This window comes from Lithobates pipiens, unplaced genomic scaffold (genome assembly GCF_037356315.1).
Source record: "Lithobates pipiens isolate NorthernLeopardFrog02 unplaced genomic scaffold, aLitPip1_a1.2 Scaffold_23, whole genome shotgun sequence".
Lineage (NCBI taxonomy): Eukaryota > Metazoa > Chordata > Amphibia > Anura > Ranidae > Lithobates > Lithobates pipiens.
The window spans coordinates 307,577,228-307,595,222 of record NW_027507785.1 but is presented as its reverse complement, the minus strand read 5'-3'; the positions used below and the strand labels follow the sequence as shown (position 1 = coordinate 307,595,222).

The 17,995-nt window shown below is 41.7% G+C and overlaps 1 protein-coding gene across 4 annotated transcripts in view; it reads right to left on the bottom strand.

Moving 5' to 3' along the window:
• Nucleotides 1-17,995, bottom strand: part of NEGR1 (neuronal growth regulator 1) — an 846,141-nt gene that overhangs the window by 83,030 nt on the left and 745,116 nt on the right. The window lies entirely within an intron of this gene.

Genomic DNA, 17,995 nt, shown 5'->3' with positions numbered 1-17,995 from the left:
TACGCAGTATATGTTATTTAACATGGTATTAACTGCTGCACATTCCGCTATAACACAATGCAAAAATAAAATACAATTTTTACACTTTTCTTTAAAAAAATTAAAATAAAATTGTGTCACTTTTATTCCTATTAGAAGGAATGTAAACATCCCTTGTAATAGAAAAAAAAAACATGTCAGGACCTCTTAAATATAAGAACTGGGGTCAAAAAGACCTCACATCTCATATTTACACTAAAATGCAATAATAAAAAAAAAAAATAATAATAAAATAAAATGATAATAAAAAAAAATAAAAAAAGTTGTCATTTAAAAAAAATAAAAAATAAAAATGGCCCTTTAAGAGCCATGGGCAGAAGTGAAGTTTTGACGTCGCTTCCGCCCTGCAATGGTATGGAGATGGGTGGGGGCCATCTTCCCCTCACTCGTCTCCATACCCAGCAAGGGACAACATCTCCACCGCTTACTGGTGCCGTTGGCAGCGGTGGAGGGGAGGGGCCCTCTCCCACCACCGATAAAAGTGATCTCGCTGCGAATCCGCCGCAGAGACCACCATTATTGGAAAGCGGACCGCCGGCCAAAGAAAAGGATGCTGGGCTTATGGCAGCTAGCTGCTGCCATATCAAAGATATTTTTAGTTTAAATTTTAATTATTTTTTGTTTAGATTTTAATTTAGGATGTGCGGCGGTCCGTAAGTGGTTAAAATGTATTACAATCAATAAACAAATCCATAAAAAAAAGCCAAACATATAACTAAATTCAACTGTGCTTATATACGGTATACAGATATTCCGCAAAATGTGTGCAAGCCGTATAGCATAATGACATCAGTGTCCAAAACCGTCATTACGCTATACAAAGGTGATTTCTGACCAACTTTTAGTTCTAAATTCTTTTATTTTTCGTTTTTTCACATGTCTGATAGTTGTAGGAATGAAGACTCTAAAAACAGTAAGATTTATTTCACAGAAGTTATTCTTCTTCTGAAATGATTGCGGCAATTTGTAAGTAAAGTTTTCAGTAGCAGGAAGAATTTAGCGGAGCTTTATTTGCATCTAGTAAGTAGTACTTACCTGAGTTCTTCTCGAAAAAGCGTATTCACTGGAGTACCGAGGATGACTTTAAACAACGCTCACTGGGAAATGACTTCAAATAAACCACTTTAAAAAGAAGATGTTACTTCTAGACAAACGCAATTATTATCTGGCAGACCTAGATGTGAATGCCTCACCCTACTGAGATTTTTAATGGTTAACTGGAATTTTAGCACATTTATCCTTCAATCACCCCAACCAGCAACCCTTATATTCACCCATCCCCATTTCTGCCAGATCTTCATTGTGTGGTAGAGCTAGGGTTAAGTTAAGATTTCCGAGTATTTCAATATCTTTTTTTTTCAGTTGCCCTTTAAAAGTTTGCAAAATCTCAAGACTCCCTTGTTTTTTTTTTTGTTGTTTTTTTTTTCTTATCAAGATAAATTGGGTATTAATTTGGTGGTAAATGTTAATGGATGTCTCATGATTTTTTATCAAAGAAAATCTAGCCGAAAATAGTAAAAAAAAATAAAAAAATCTGGCATTCATTTGGTGGTAAATGTTAATGGGTGTCTCCTGATTTTTTATCAAAGAAAATCTAGCTGAAAATAGTAAAAAAAAAAAAAAGAAAAAAAAGAAAAATGGGCATTCATTTGATGGTAAATGTTAATGGATGTCTCCTGATTTTTTACCAAAGAAAAACTAGACGAAAATAGTAAAAATAAAATTAAAAAAAATTTGGGCATTCATTTGATGGTAAATGTTAATGGATGTCTCCTGATTTTTTATCAAAGAAAATCTAGCCGAAAATAGTAAAAAAAATTAAAAAAATCTGGCATTCATTTGGTGGTAAATGTTAATGGGTGTCTCCTGATTTTTTATCAAAGAAAATCTAGCTGAAAATAGTAAAAAAAAAAAAGAAAAAAAAGAAAAATGGGCATTCATTTGATGGTAAATGTTAATGGATGTCTCCTGATTTTTTACCAAAGAAAAACTAGACGAAAATAGTAAAAATAAAATTAAAAAAAATTTGGGCATTCATTTGATGGTAAATGTTAATGGATGTCTCCTGATTTTTTATCAAAGAAAAACTAGCCGAAAATAGTAAAAAGAAAATGGAAAAAAAATTGGGCATTCATTTGGTGGTAAATGTTAATGGACGTCTCCTGATTTTTTATCAAAGAAAAACTATTCGAAAATAGTAAAAAAATGTAATAAATTGGGCATTCATTTGGTGGTAAATGTTAATAGACGTCTCCTGATTTTTTATCAAAGAAAAACTAGGCGAAAATACTTAGTAAACAAAAAAAAAAAAAATTGGGCATTCATTTGATGGTAAATGTTAATGGATGTCTCCTGATTTTTTATCAAAGAAAATCTAGCCAAAAATAGTAAAAAAAAACAAAACACAATTGGGCATTCATTTGATGGTAAATGTTAATGGATGTCTCCTGATTTTTTAGCAAAGAAAAACTATCTGAAAATAGTAAAAAAATGTAATAAATTGGGCATTCATTTGGTGGTAAATGTTAATGGACGTCTCCTGATTTTGTACCAAAGAAAAACTATTCGAAAATAGTAAAAAAATGTAATAAAAAGGAAAATTTATATCAAATACTTACTGTAATTTTCCTTTCCTGATGGACTCCATGGCAGCCTACGTATGGGTTAATCCCCGCCTCTCATACCTCACAGGACCCCACTCCCACAAATCTTTGCCTCTGAACAGAGACTGTGTTCCGTAACTTAGCCTACTCCAGCAAATGGGAGGGAACTCCTGCTGCCATGGATTCCATCAGGAAAGGAAAATTACGGTAAGTATTTGATCTAAATTTTCCTTTTTCCTGACAGACTCCATGGCAGCCTACGTATGGGAAATAACTAGCCATACACACCCGGGTGGGAAATTGCTGGTTAACAGAAAAAGGTTTAATTGGTACCGTCAACAGATAAGACATGCAAACCAAAATTAACCGACGATAAAGAAGCCGGCTCAACACAATAATGTGTCATAAATGTATTAATTGATGACCATGAGGCCGCTTTACAGATTACTTCTGGAGAAACATGACGAGCAGCCGCCCATGATGTTGAAACGCTCCTGGTAGAATGAGCTGTCACCGCCTCTGGAGGAGCCAAACCCTTAGCTTTATAAGCCCCTTGAATAGCCTGAACAATCCAAGCTGCGATGGTTCTTGAAGAAGCACGTGATCCCTTATCCTTTCCATGGAAGTAAACAAAGAGATGGTCAGAAGTCCGAAAAGGAGCTGTGGATTCTAAGTACTGTTTTAGAACTTCTCCAACATCTAAAGGATGAATGTTAGAATCTCCGGAAGTCCGAAAAGTAGGAAGAACAATCTCCTGGTTCTCATGAAATACAGATGTGACCTTAGGATTTGACCCTAACATGGGAACCAAGACCACACGAACCAGGAAAAATGTCAGAAAAGGTTCTTTGCAACCCAGGGAGCTGATCTTGGAGACACTCTTGGCCGATGTTATAGCCACCAGAAAGGCGGCTTTGAGAGAAAGAGCCTTGATAGATGATTGAACCATATGCTCAGGTCTTTCCTCTAAAGAAGGAATCGCGGACAAAAGGAAGATCCTATTTGGAGAATCTTGGTTTTTTATGGGGTCTGAGTCATATTGCTCCCCTGAAAAACTGTCTGACAAGACGGTGTTTGGCCCAGGAAACGCCAGTAAATGCTGAAATTGCGGAAATTTGAACTCGTAAGGAACTCACTGATAGTGACAGGTCTAGTCCCGTCTGTAGGAAACCCAAAATGTCTTGAATCTTCGGATCACTACAGGAACTGCTAACGGAAGAAGTATAGTCAGCAAACTTCGCCCAAATTCTTTGATAGACTTTATTAGTACCTGGCCTTCTAGCATTCAGTAGAGTAGCGATGGCAGTACTTGGACACCCTAATGCTTCCAACCTTTCCCTTTCAAGAACCAAACCATCAGATGAAGATGGGCCGGGCATGGGTGAAGAGATGTTCCCTGTAGCAGGAGATCTGCCCTGGAAGGGAGAGGAACTGGATCCCGAAAACTCAGCTGCATTAGGAGCGGAAACCATGGCCTGTTGGGCCAAAATGGAGCAACCGTCACCACCATAACTTTCTCCCACCTGAGTCTTGAAAGGAATCGCAGGATGACCGGGACTGGGGAAAAGGCATAAGCCGTGCGAAACCTCCACTGATCCGTCAGTGCATCCATACCGAAGGCCTGAGGACAACGACACCTCGTATAATATTTCTCCGGATTGAAATTGCACGGGGAGGCAAACAGGTCCACTTCTGGCAGGATCCCCAGAGACAGAATCCATGTGAATATCTCGGGATGGAAAGACCACTCGTTGTCCAGGGAGAACCTTAATAGGAAGTCTGCCTGGACATTCTGAATTCCGGGGAGATAAACCGCCGTCAGATTTGACAAGTTCATCTGAGCCCAAGACATGATCGGGCTCACTTCCCTCGGCAGAGAGAGACTGCGGGTGCCTCCTTGTCTCTTGATATAAGACACTGCTGTCGTGTTGTCCATCCTTAGGAGAAAAGGTGAAATCAGGTGAGAAAAGGCTTGAAGAGCACGGAGAGCAGCACGAAGCTCTAAAACATTGGATACTACCTCTTGGGCTGGAAATTCCCACACGCCCTGGGCTATTTCTGACAGACACAGGGCGCCCCAGCCCATGTTGCTGGCGTCCGTCGTTACTGTGATCCAAGAGACGGGAGCTATGGAATGACAATTGAGGAGGTTCTTTCGTTGGAGCCACCAGAAGAGACTCTCCCGCATGGAGGGGGTTATCCTGACCAGATGGTCTCGAGACCCCTGGTCCCATTGTAGAAGAAAACCCTTCTGAAAGGGACACATCCTCCATTGTGCCCACTTTATCATGGGGCTGTGGATACCATAGTGCCAAATAAGCCCGAACGGGAGACATACAAATTGAAGATGTAATTTGCCCACTGCAAACCGAAGGTACCTCTGAAACTCTTTTGCAATCAGAACATGGAAATAAGCATCCTTCAAGTCTATGGAAATTAACCAGTCGCCTGGTTGTATTGACTGACGTATTGTTAGTAATGTCTCCATCTTGAATTTTTCCTTCTTGATGAAGGGATTCAGATGCGTTAGGACGATAACTGGTCTCCATAGGACCATAAAGAGGGCCATAAAGAGGGGGAAGTAGACCCCTTGAAATCTCTCTCTGGTTGGGACTGGAATGGCAGCGCCTTGAGCCAACAGGGGATCTGTGTAAGACAGGAGTACCTTTCTTTTTTTTTTTTTTTTTTTTTTTTTTTTTTTACAAGTGGTAGGATTGTACCTTGATGTAGTTGACTTAGAGGATTTTTGGCTTGAAGACTGAGCCCTTCTCCAATTCTTCCTAAATTCCCGACCAGGCCTGTAACGGCGAGCATCTCTAGCACACTCTTGTTCTTGTCTGGGCTGAACTTTCCTCTGACCCAAGAGGCGACGATCCTGGGGTAAGAACCCTGATTTACCCCCAGTAGCACTGGAAATGGCAGAATCAAGTTTGTTCCCGAAGAGGGAGGGTCCCTCACAGGGAATCCTACACCATGCCTGTTTAGGGGCAGGATCTGCAATCCACGGACGAAGCCACAGAGCGCGCTTCGCAGTAACTGAGGAGAGCATGACACGTGCCACTAGGCGGATAATATCAAGGGATGCTTCCCCCAAAAGACTGATGCCAACTTTAGTTCATGTACTGGTGAATTCCGGATAAGTTCTTCCGAAATGCTTCCCAAAGCCGCACCAACATCATCCGTCCAAGACTCCATGACTTTAGATAATGCTGCAAGAGCCAGAGCTGGCTTACAAGCCATGCCTGCGGTGATATAAATGCGCTTCAGGTCGGTGTCAATCTTCCTCTCTAAACCATCCTTGAACGAAACGGAATCTTCAAGAGGGAGTGTAACATGTCTGACTAGACGCATTAGAGCCGCATCAATAAGAGGGGCTGAATCCAGATATTTAACTTCCTCGCTTTTAAACGGGTACATTTTGGCAATCTTGGAAATTAAGGAGTTCTTCCTCTCCACTTTTCCCCATTCGTCTGAAATAATCTCACCGAGCTCACCCAAGAAGGGGAAATTCGGGCGGTCCTTCTTAAGGTGTTTAAAGTACTTCCTCTGTTTAGAGGGTGCTTCAACTGGCTCTTCCCATTTTAGAGCGTCCTTGACTGCTCTGACTAACTGCGGGACAAGAGAAAAATCAAAACCTGCAGTTGAATCATCAATCTCACTGTCTGAAGATTCACTTGGAGAGACACTGTGTCTGGAGGGACCCGGAATTACGGGGTCTGCATCTACATCGACAGGAGCTGTAACGGAAGGAGGGTTAAACATCCGATCAGACTCTGCTTTGTTCAGAGATTCTTGAACCACCTTCCTGACCAATGCATCCACTTGCTGGTCTCCGGCTCCCCTTTCCTTCATAGCTCTGGAATAACAAGACTCACAGAGAGATTTACCCTCTGGAACGTGAGATTTACAACCCCAGCAGGCTTTCTCTAAGCGGCTGGAACGGTAGGTTGAATGACGACCAGATCCAGATCTTGATCTATGGTGTCTGGAGGGTGATCTAGAGCGTCTAGAACTTGACGTAGACTGACGATGATGTAACCTAGACTGGTCAGAATCTTTGCGTGCCGATAAATGACGTTCAGACCTAGAGGGGCTAAATAGAAAGAAAAAACTACAGCAAGAAAACCAAAAGTAATTACCGAAAACAACCCAGCAGAAGGAAATAATATTCCTACCTGCAGCGTAAGGGTTGGCCACTGGGGGGCGATGATACGTCCATAATGAGAAAGTCTGTATGCTGGAGAGATTCGAAAACACCATAAGCACCTGACAGGAATCAAATAGTAGAGCTTACTGGCGAACAGAACATACCTCCAAGCAAGACACACAGCACACCAGGAAGCTGCCTTTCTCTTGCAGAGCGATCCCAACCATAGCTGTATCTGACAGCTATTTAAAAGTTGGCGCCGATGGTGACGTCCCATGCCCCCCTGGCGTCGGTCAGCGGAGTTCGTGCGCATGCACGATCACCGCCGTCTTCCGAAAACTGCTCACGTTCGGACCAAGCCTTGATCCGAATGAGGCACGTGCCTGCGCAGAACGAACGGAAGAGGCGGCGGATTGGAACGCAACTGCGCTCCAGCCGCCATACATACCAGGAAATGGAAAGAAGGAGATGACAAACAACACACATAAACAGGCTGCCATAATGATAATGATTAAAATCAATACGATACCGCCACGGCACGATCCCGATCCATCCTGACTGGGGGTACTCCACCCACTGCACGAACGGGACATCAAAATAGAGGCCTCCTGCTAATAGCAAAGGATGTATGGCCAAATTGCCGCTTGCCTGCCAATGGCAGGTTAGTAAGCTCTTCATGGCATCGCATATATCGCCCGTTTCCACCCGGCTAATAGCTGGGACTGCTGGAATCCACAATCACCCTCAGGATCTTCGTGCAAACAGGACTGGACCGGAACTCTTCGTAAGGTAAGCAAACACCTTGGTCCTAGGAGGACAAAAAAGGAACACAGTCTCTGTTCAGAGGCAAAGATTTGTGGGCGTGGGGTCCTGTGAGGTATGAGAGGCGGGGATTAACCCAAACGTAGGCTGCCATGGAGTCTGTCAGGAAATTGGGCATTCATTTGGTGGTAAATGTTAATAGACGTCTCCTGATTTTTTATCAAAGAAAAACTAGGCGAAAATACTTAGTAAACAAAAAAAAAAAAAATTGGGCATTCATTTGATGGTAAATGTTAATGGATGTCTCCTGATTTTTTATCAAAGAAAAACTAGACGAAAATAGTAAAAAATAAAAATAAAAATAAGAAAATGGGCATTCATTTGATGGTAAATGTTAATGGATGTCTCCTGATAAACTCTCCTACTTCTGATGTGCATGAAGATTCCACAAATGTGTGCATTTTTTGTAGTAGTAGTAGATATCCTACCTAAATATACTGATACAAACACTGACACTTACCATAAATGTAACACAGACACTAAGCCAAACTAAATTTAATCGCCGGCCACTTCAGCATTATGGTTGCCCTCAAAGGACAGGTTATATATGTAAAACTAGATGCCCAGAGCACCCCAATTCCCCTTATATCAGTTGTCAATCGCTCCCCCCCCAGTTGGCAAGTAGAGAGTGCAGGGTCTGGAGGAGGAGCAGAGGATGGCTGGAGTCAGCTGCATTTGACACATGTGCACTAAGGGGGTCTAGTTATATACAGTAGATGTGATATCTGTTGCACAAATATTCAAAGTATTTGAGCAAGCTGAAGAAATGTCACTGTCATTTTTCTAAGAGATTAAAGTGGTCGTAAACCCTTACAAACCACTTTGACCTACAGGTAAGCCTAGATTAAGACTTACCTGTAGGTCCAAGAAATATCTCCTAAACCTATACGGTTTAGGAGATATTTACCCGAAGACAGCGGCGCGCAGGCGCACTGGGCAGGTCGCAGATCGCGGCGATATGCCGCGAGTGTCGGCTCCCGTGCGCATGCGCGGGAGTGACGTCATTGTGGCTCCGGCGAATCACAGCACCAGAGCAGCGAGACCCGGAAGTCGCTCCGGGATACATGGCAGCGAAGAGGAAGACGGAGGACCGCTTCGGGGGCTTCGTTTTCAGGTAAGTTATTCATAATGAGCTAGTATGCTATGCATACTAGCTCATTATGCCTTTGCCTTACAGGGTGTGTTTTTTTTTTTTGCCTTCACTTCCTCTTTAAGTGATATTAAAGGCTACTTTTTTTTTGTTGAAATAAAAAAGAGAATATACTTACCTGCAATAATATTGCACAGCAGTCCCTTACCTCCACTTCTGGACACTTTTCTGTCCAATTCTCTTGCTCTAAGTGTCTCCTTAGCAAGCTACAATTGTTTTTTCATTGCATTTAAGTGTAAATATGAGATCTGAGGTCTTTATTGATGTTTAAAAGGACCTGTCACGCTTTTTTTCTATTACAAGGGATGTTTACATTCCTTGTAAAAGGAATACAAGTAACACCATTTTTTTTTTTTTTTAAAAGAACAGTGTAAAAATAAAAAATAAAAAGTAAAATAAATAAGAGCTCATGTGCAGAAGCGAACGCATACGTGAGTAGCGCCTGCATATGAAAATGGTGTTCAAACCCCACATCTGAGGTATCACCGCAATCGGTAGAGCGAGAGAAATAATTCTAGCCCTAGACCTCCTCTGTAACTTAAAACATGCAACCTGTAGAATTTGTTAAATGTCACCTATGGAGATTTTTAAGGGTAAAAGTTTGTCGCCATTCAACAAGCGGGCGCAGTTTTGAAGCCTGACATGTTGGGTATCAATTTACTCGGCATAACATTATCTTTCACAATATAAAAAAAATTTGCTAACTTTACTGTTGTCTTATATTTTTAAGTAAAAAAAGTGCGCTTGAAAGACCGCTGTGCAAATACGGTGTGACAGAAAGTATTGCAACGACCGCCATTTTATTCTCTAGGATGTCAGAAAAAATAATGTTTGGGAGTTCTAAGTAATTTTCTAGCAAAAAAAAAAAAATGTTTGTAACTTGTAAACAACAAATCTCAGAAAGAGGCTCGGTCCTTAAGTGGTTAAAAATGTCATTTTTGATTTCGGTACCAAAGTTTCCATTCGGCGCACCTCTACCCGCATCCATTCGCATGATAGGAGACTGTGGCCAGCTCTCAGCCGGTTCACACTCCTCCGGGGTGGCTGCGGAGCGGATTGCACAGGGGTCCTGTGTGTCTTTTGCCCCGTACACACGAGAGGACTTATGTCCGACAGACCTCCAAAGGAGTTCCGACGGAGTTCCGACGGAGTTCCGACGGAGTTCTGGCGGACTTTTCGACCGAACGGACTTGGACACACACCATCACACCAAACTCCGACGGAGTCGAACGTGATGACGTACGACTGGATTCGAATAAGGAAGTTCATAGCCAGTAGCCAATAGCTGCCCTAGCGTCGGTTTTAGTCCGTCGGAGTAGCATACACACGAGCGGATTTTTCGAAGGGGACCGGGTCCGGCGGAGTTCCGTCGGGAAAATTTAAAGCATGCTTCATTTCTAAAGTCCGTCAGACTTTAGCGAAGCTAAAGTCCGTTGCAGCCCACACACGATCGAATAGTCTGACGGACTCAGTCCGTCGGACTTTGGATGTCGAAAAGTCCGCTCGTGTGTACGCGGCCTTTGGCTCCATTTCAGGTCTAAATTCAGGCAAAAAAATCACCCCTGAAAAAGAGAACAGGGACACACCAGACCCCTACTGTCAGCCGCATCCGAATCAAGTGTGAACCCAGCCTGACATGTACAGTATGTCACCAATATACAACATTGGCTGATATGTCCCAATTTTTTGCTTAATTTTAAGCAAAGCAGGCAATGGGAATCTCATTCAACCCCAGCGAGGAATTCGTATCTATATACTTGTTCTTTGTAAGGGATTTTAATAAATAAAGCGAGAAATTCAGGCAGAGAAAGACAAGTCAGTAATGTCAGTCTCCATGTTTCCCCCAAGAAATGTGTCTTTTAATTTATGATACCTTCAATTCCAGTGGAAGAGAAGGCATCTGTGCATTCAAACCCTTCACTGAGATCATTTGTTTTAGGTGACAGATCCTCATTAAATGGGACCTGATTAAAAATACATTCCTAAGTTAATTTACTCTGTTTTTGTAACTTTGTATCAAACCTCACATGTCCCAGAATGACCCGAACAAATTCGAGCTTAAAGCGATAATACAACCACAATTCCAAAAAAAGTTGGGATGCTGTGTAAAATATTTTATTCACAATAGAAAATAGAAAGCATATCAAATGTTTAAACTGAGAAAAATGTATATTTTAAGAAAAAAAAGGTCATTTTGAAATTGATAGCAGCAACACATCTCAAAAAATTGCAAAGCCTCGTACACACGATCGGATTGTTGGCCAACAAAACTGTGAAATTTTGTCCGAAGGGCGTTGGCCCAAACTTGTCTTACATACACACGGCCACAAAATTGTTGGCCAACAATTACGAACGTAGTGACGTACTACGTTGTTTTTCATCTCTTTAGCGCCACTTTTTGGGCTACTTCTGCTAATTTCGGGTTAGTAGAAGTTTGGTGAGTGTTGATTCGCGCTTTTCATTTCGTGCTTTTTATTTCACACTTTTTATTTCACGCTTTTCAGTTAGTTTCTGAACAGCCATTCGTCAACCAGCCACGTTGCAAATCAGAGGAGAAAACGTGTTATTTATTATTGGCCCTGGAGTTTTTGCTTTGACTTTGTTTTTTGGTTGAATAATGATTTGATTTGTTATATTTTCTATATTTTGGGATGCATAGAATGCACTTTTTGGTTAAGTTCTATTGGCAGAAAGCATGTCTAATTTTATTTGTTTCCTTTTTTTAATGCACAATAAAAAAATGATGGAGAATAATACTTGGCTATGTGTTTTACTTCAAATGACAGTTTGGGAGTTGGCAGTTACATTTAAAAAAATACAATGTAAAATTGACAAGGGACACCAACATAATTGTATCTTTGATATTAAAAACTACGGGATAATGGTGTTGTGGTAACTTGCCCTCCCCCCCCCCAAAAAAAACCATAATAATATTATTCTTGATATCACTAGAAAAAAAAGCCTTTGTATATTAGTTTGCAATAACTCCATCAGTATCACCAGAAAAACAGCTTCATTATTATCCCATTAAAGAAGAAGAGAATTGTGCGCTGCATTTCCAGATTTCAGAATTTGCCACATCACGAATGTTAATTCTCCATTACGAATGCTAGTTTTCAAGACCGACAGCTTCTGGCTCCTTCTTGCTTCCCAGCATGCGTGTTTGTACTTTGGACTTTTGTCTGATGGACTTGTGTACACACACTCAGAAAATCCGACAACATACATTTGTCTACGGAAAATTTGAAAACCTGCCATCCAACATTTGAAAATTTGAAAACCTGCCATCCAATATTTGTTGGCATAAAATCCGACAACAATTGTCCGATGGAGCGTACACATGGTCGGATTTTCCGCCAACAGCCTGACATCACACATTTCCCGTGGGAAAATACGATTGTGTGTATGAGACTTTAACAAGACCATGTTTACCATGGTGTAGCATCTCCTTTTCTTTTAACAACACTCTGTATATCCAAACTAAATTTACAAGTGCCGCTCAAGACTCCAACGGGTCCTCTTATGTAGCAACCGCTTGGAGAGACAAGGACAGAACTCCTCCCAGCTCTAGACATCTAATGGAAAAGGGAAAAGTCCTGGAAGTCACACATCTTTGCAAAACCCTGTAAGGGGATGCATGACAGCAACAGCCCAGGCTCCAACCAGGCTACGCCTCCAATGCGTTTCTCGCTGCCCATGGAGCTTAGTCAGCATTGATGGTCCCTTTCTAGATGTGCAAGCTGCCCACTTCATACGCACTAATGTACCCCCATACCATCAGACATACAGGCTTATGAACCGAGTAATGATAAAAAGCTGTATGGTCCGTCTCCTCTGAAGGACAAGGTGCCCATGGTTGCCATGGTTGGAGTATACACTGCTACTCCAGTAATCTCCACTAGCTTCCAGGTCCCATATCAAGTGGCTGGCATGCTGCATTGTGAACCCAAGAGGTTGGCTGCTTGGCACGGGGGGGCCATTTAGAGAACGATTTGCATTTTTTTAACAAATGTACCGTATTCTGTGATTGGACGAGGTGAAAAGTCTTACATCACTGCCCCGCCTTTGGTCCTGGTCCAGCCAGAGAACATTTTCCTTCATTAAGGAAATGTAAAGCGATCTCAGACTGACCTTCTATGTTCAGAATGCAGCAGGACAGCCACTTGGCACAAGCCTCAGAAGCAAGTCAAAATCACTGTAGTAGAGATGACTTCTACAGGGATTTCCAGCTTTTAGAGCAGGGGTTTCCAAACTTTCTAAGCAAAAAGGCCAGTGGGAGTAGACAATGTCCTGGCATCAGTGGGTGTAGTCAATGCCTCAGGCTTGGTGGTCAATGGGAGTAAAAAAATTATATAGCACCTATGGTCAGCAGGAGGAGGACTAGTGTCCCATCATTGGTATCGGTATCCTCTCTGCCAATTCCTTCACTAGCCTCCCCTACCCCACCGTATAAAATTCAAAATGCTAACCACAACATACAAGGCCATCCACAACATCACCCCCATCTACACCACCAACCTCATCTGCAGAGATCGCCCAAATCTTCCCCTCCGCTCCTCCCAGGACCTCCTGCTCTCTAGCTCCCTTGTTACCTCCTCTCATGCTCGTCTTCAGGACTCCTCCAGAGCCTCTCCCATCCTCTGGAATTACCTGCCCTTGTATATCCGATCAGCCCCTAACCTGCCCACCTTTAGGAGATCTCTGAAAACTCACTTATTTAGGGAAGCCTATCCCACACCCACCTAACAACCCCATCAAATCATTCCCTGCATCTATTACCTTTTGTACCACCACCTCCTCCCTTTAGAATGTAAGCTCTATGAGCCGGGCCCTCCTGTCCCTTCTGTATGGTACTGTAATTGTGCTGTCCCCCCTCTACATTGTAAAGCGCTGCGTAAACTGTTGGCGCTATATAAATAGTGAATAATAATAATATTAGTTGGAGGAATAATGCCCCATGATTGGCATCAATGGGAAGGATAATGCCTCATCGCTGGTGGAGGAGTGTGCTACACTGTTAGTATCAGTGGGATTAATAGGGGATCAAATAGCAGCATCTGGTCCACAGGCTGTTTGGAGACCACTGTTCTAGGTGGATCCCAAGGGTCCAAGCTTATGCCATACCTGGAATTCTTCTTTAAGAAACAGTCCCATAAATTCAAATGAGTATTGACTGTAATAATTAAACCGTCACTTGACATCCTAAATTCCCCCATAAACTTATTAAAATTCAGAGATGTTCTTAAAAAAACTATGCATTTGTTTTGCTTTTTTCATGCTATCAGAATATTAATACATAGCATTAAAAAAATAGCACATACTGTAGAAACACCAATACATAAAACATTACAGATGGTACTAAACATCACATTGTATAATTGTTACAATGACCACAAGGTATCAGCATGAACGGGGTTAAATCCCAGACCTGTTACCTGGCAACAGTGAACAAATAAAGCCGTGGATAGCAATTTATTACTCACAAAGGTTAATGGTAAAGGTCCTGTCCAGGAAAATAATAAATTATAGGAAGGTCAGCACATGACCGCACAGGTAAACAATTTCCTGGAGTGTGCGGAGAGCCTGAAGGCAACCAGGGGAAGAATAACATTCAAACAATACAAACACTGAGAACAGGAAGAGCAATGAAGAGTCATTCAGGTACACGGATCAGGTCTGAGGTCCTTTACAGGTAATATTTAGACCGATAAGTAACTAAATCAAAGTTTAAAGCCCAACTTTAGACTCATTGGTCTCTTCCCCAAAGCCCCAAAGCCCTCACTTCCATCTTGAGGTCGTCTCCTGTGGTATATTATATTTTTTATGTTTTTTTTTTTACTTTTTCCTGATGTATTCTGGCCAATCACATGACACATCAGGTTCTTTTTCTTTCTAGTTTTCTCCTGCATAGAGTGGCACTGACATGATGACATCAGTGCTACCCTGGATCAATATACTGTGAGTGGAGGGAGCCATGCAGAGGGGACAGAGTCATGACACCCTGCACTTAAAGTCTTTCCATAGTCTTCTAATGCCGAGTACACACGATCTGAATTTTGGTTGGAAAAAGCTCTGATGGTTTTCCCAACGGAATTCTGAAGGGATTTCGCTCAAGTTGTCTTGCATACACACGCTCACACCAAATTTCGACCATCAAAAACACGGGGGCGCACAACATGTATGACGGGACTAGAAAAAGGAAGTTCAATAGCCAGTAGCCAATAGCTTTCATCGTAGTTTAATCTGAGCATATGTGAGTTTTTGCGCGTCGGAATTGCATACACACGATCGGAATTTCCAATAGAAATTTTTTCCATCTGAAAAATTGAGAACCTGCTCTCAATGTTTTGCTGGCGGATATTCAGCCAACGAAATTCCGATGGAGCATACACACAGTCGCATTTTCCGACGAAAAACTCTAATTGGTCTTTTGCTGGCCAAAATTTCGACCGTGTGTAAGCAACATGTGTAGAGTGATGCTGGGTGTCAATCAACCCGAAAGACTGAGGACATCTTCTGGCCAAAAAGAGTTACTGCTGGGGACAGCTTTTGTGAATATTGCAACCTGAGCTGGGTAGTTATATATTTGCCCTGAGGGAACCTGTCCTTGCCCATACAGAGCAAAGCAACAAATGTATAATAACCCCCCCCCCCAGCAAATATTTACCTACCATATTTTAGTTCCCCTGACACTGGGAGCAAAGTTCTATGTAAGCTAATGGCAGGTGGAGTCATAGCTTCTAGATGACTACGGCCTCCCTGTATTAGGTCAAAGAGAGCACCACATGAAAAATCCAAAAGTCTTCATTTTTCTACAATTCTACTGTGAACACCAGCACCAATTGTTGTCAGCCTGCAGATCAATCTGCTTAGGAGTACTTTTGAGTCCATTTAATATTCTGCCATTTCCTCTAGCCCTCAACTGGTTACAACCTGCTTGATGTAACCAGTTGAACAATAAAGACTTTGGACTTAAGGATTTTTTATTTGGTACTCTTTCCGACCTATTTCATTTGGATTTCTTAACTTGGGTGAATTTACTCTCCTGTAAGGTCCTTGTCTTTGTAGTTAGTTGCCGAATACAGGCCAATTGGGCTCAAGACATTATTATTATTATACAGGAATTATATTGCGCCAACAGTTTACGTAGCACTTTACAACCTGAGGGTAGACAGTACAAATACAATACACTTTAATACAGTAGGAATCAGAGGGCCCTGTTTCTTAGAGTTTACAATCTAAGAGGGAAGGTCAAGAGATACAAGAGGAAATAACTGTGGGCAATGTGCTGATTGAGAAGATAAATGTACAGTTGTTAGGTGGGGCTTCTCTGAAGAGATGAGTTTTCAGGGATCATCTGAAAATTGATAAAGTAGGAGAAAATTAGATAGATTGGGGTAGATCATTCCAGAGGATGGGAAAGGCTCTGGAGAAGTCCTGGAGGTGATCATGGGAGGAAGTGAGACGGGAGTTTGAGAGCAGGATGTCTTGGGATGTCTTGGGAGGAGCGAAGAGAAAGATTAGGTTGGTCTTTTGAGACTAGGTTAGTGATGTAGCTGGGGGCCGAGTTGTGGATAGCTTTGTAAGTTATAGTTAGTAGACATGTGCAGAGTAAAATATTTCGTTTCGGAATTTCGTTTTCGTCTGAAAACTTAATTTATTTAGTTACTCCCGAAATTCGTTTTTATTTATTTCGTTTTTCATTCAAAAATTGCATTCGTCCGAAAATCCACATGAATTACGGTCGAATCTGTCTTTGAAGGCTTATGGTGTCTGTCGAATGGATAAAGAAGATTCGATGGAGCTAACTATATAGCATACTTTAGAACTCTATTAAAGTCTATGGGACTCCAACGTTCAAAATCTAAAGTGCTAATTTTAAAGGCTAATTTGCAAGTTACTGTCCTAAAAAGTGTTTGGGGACCCGGGTCCTGCCCCAGGGGACATGTATCAATGCAAAAAAAAGTTTTAAAAACGGCCGTTTTTTCGGGAGCAGTGATTTTAATAATGATTAAAGTGAAACAATAAAAGTGTAATATTCCTTTAAATTTCGTAGGGGGGGTTTTCTATAGTATGCCTGTGAAGGGGCGCATGTTTCGGAAATGCATTCGGACGAAAATGCATTCGGACGAAAATGCATTCGGACGAAAACGAATGCACATGTCTAATAGTTAGTATTTTTTATTTAATTTAGTGGCAGAGCGGCAGCCAATGGAGGGATTGGCAGAGGGGTATAGCAGATTCTGAGCAGTTTTTGAGGTGGGTGAGCCTGGCAGCAGCGTTCATGATGGACCTACTATTTAGAGGTAAGTCAATGAGGAGGGAGTTGCAGTAGTCGAGGCGGGAGATGACCAGGGAGTGGATACAAAACTGTCTGCATTTTGATAACCTGGAAAAATCCATGTCCAGCACCCCTCTACCACTAGCTGATTGGTTGAGCTCTGTCACATGAAGTGAGTCACGTGCTCCCCCATACGCAGCAGTTTCTTTTGGCTTCTGACACCTAATGAATTGGTGGTGGTGTGAAGGACAGGTAAGTATACATTAATGTTAAAAAGCAGGCTTCTACCAACCAACATCTAGAGCCTGGTTTTTATCACTGATATATTCTAAAATTTTTAACCATTTAAAGTTTTGTATAATTTTATCACAATCAGCTCATAAAGCCTTGAGGATTGGTCCCCTTCAGAACCCTGAAAATGCGTTGGCTTGTTTTTCAGATTTTTATGATGAAATAAACATATATAGACTCCCAACTATTGATGCCACACTCCTATACTTCTTGCATTTCGTCCAAACCACCCCATAAAGCCTTCTTTTGTATAAGAACTGCTTAGCAAGATTAGTTGCATTTATCTTCTTATACTCCACTCATTGCCTCCTTGTTACACATGTTACACAAGCTGAGAGAACTTTTTTCGGCCTTGTAAGGCCAGCTCTTGCCATAGGCATTGGCCAAAGGCATTTTTTTTTTTTTTTTAGAGATCGTTTACACTTGCTTCAAAATGTGGCATTGGACAGAGTTTTCTTTTAAAGCACTCTGAATCAATCAAATCACTTGTTACTAAATCAAATGGTTACCTAACAGTCCTGTTTACACGTTTACAAATGTTACCCTATGTCACTTTCTTGGTGCCTCAAAGTGTCTCCAAAGCCTCCATAGAAGACTATAACAAAACTAGCTTACAGCACCTGAAGCTTTTGGGGGGCTTTTATTTTGAGGTATTGCAGATA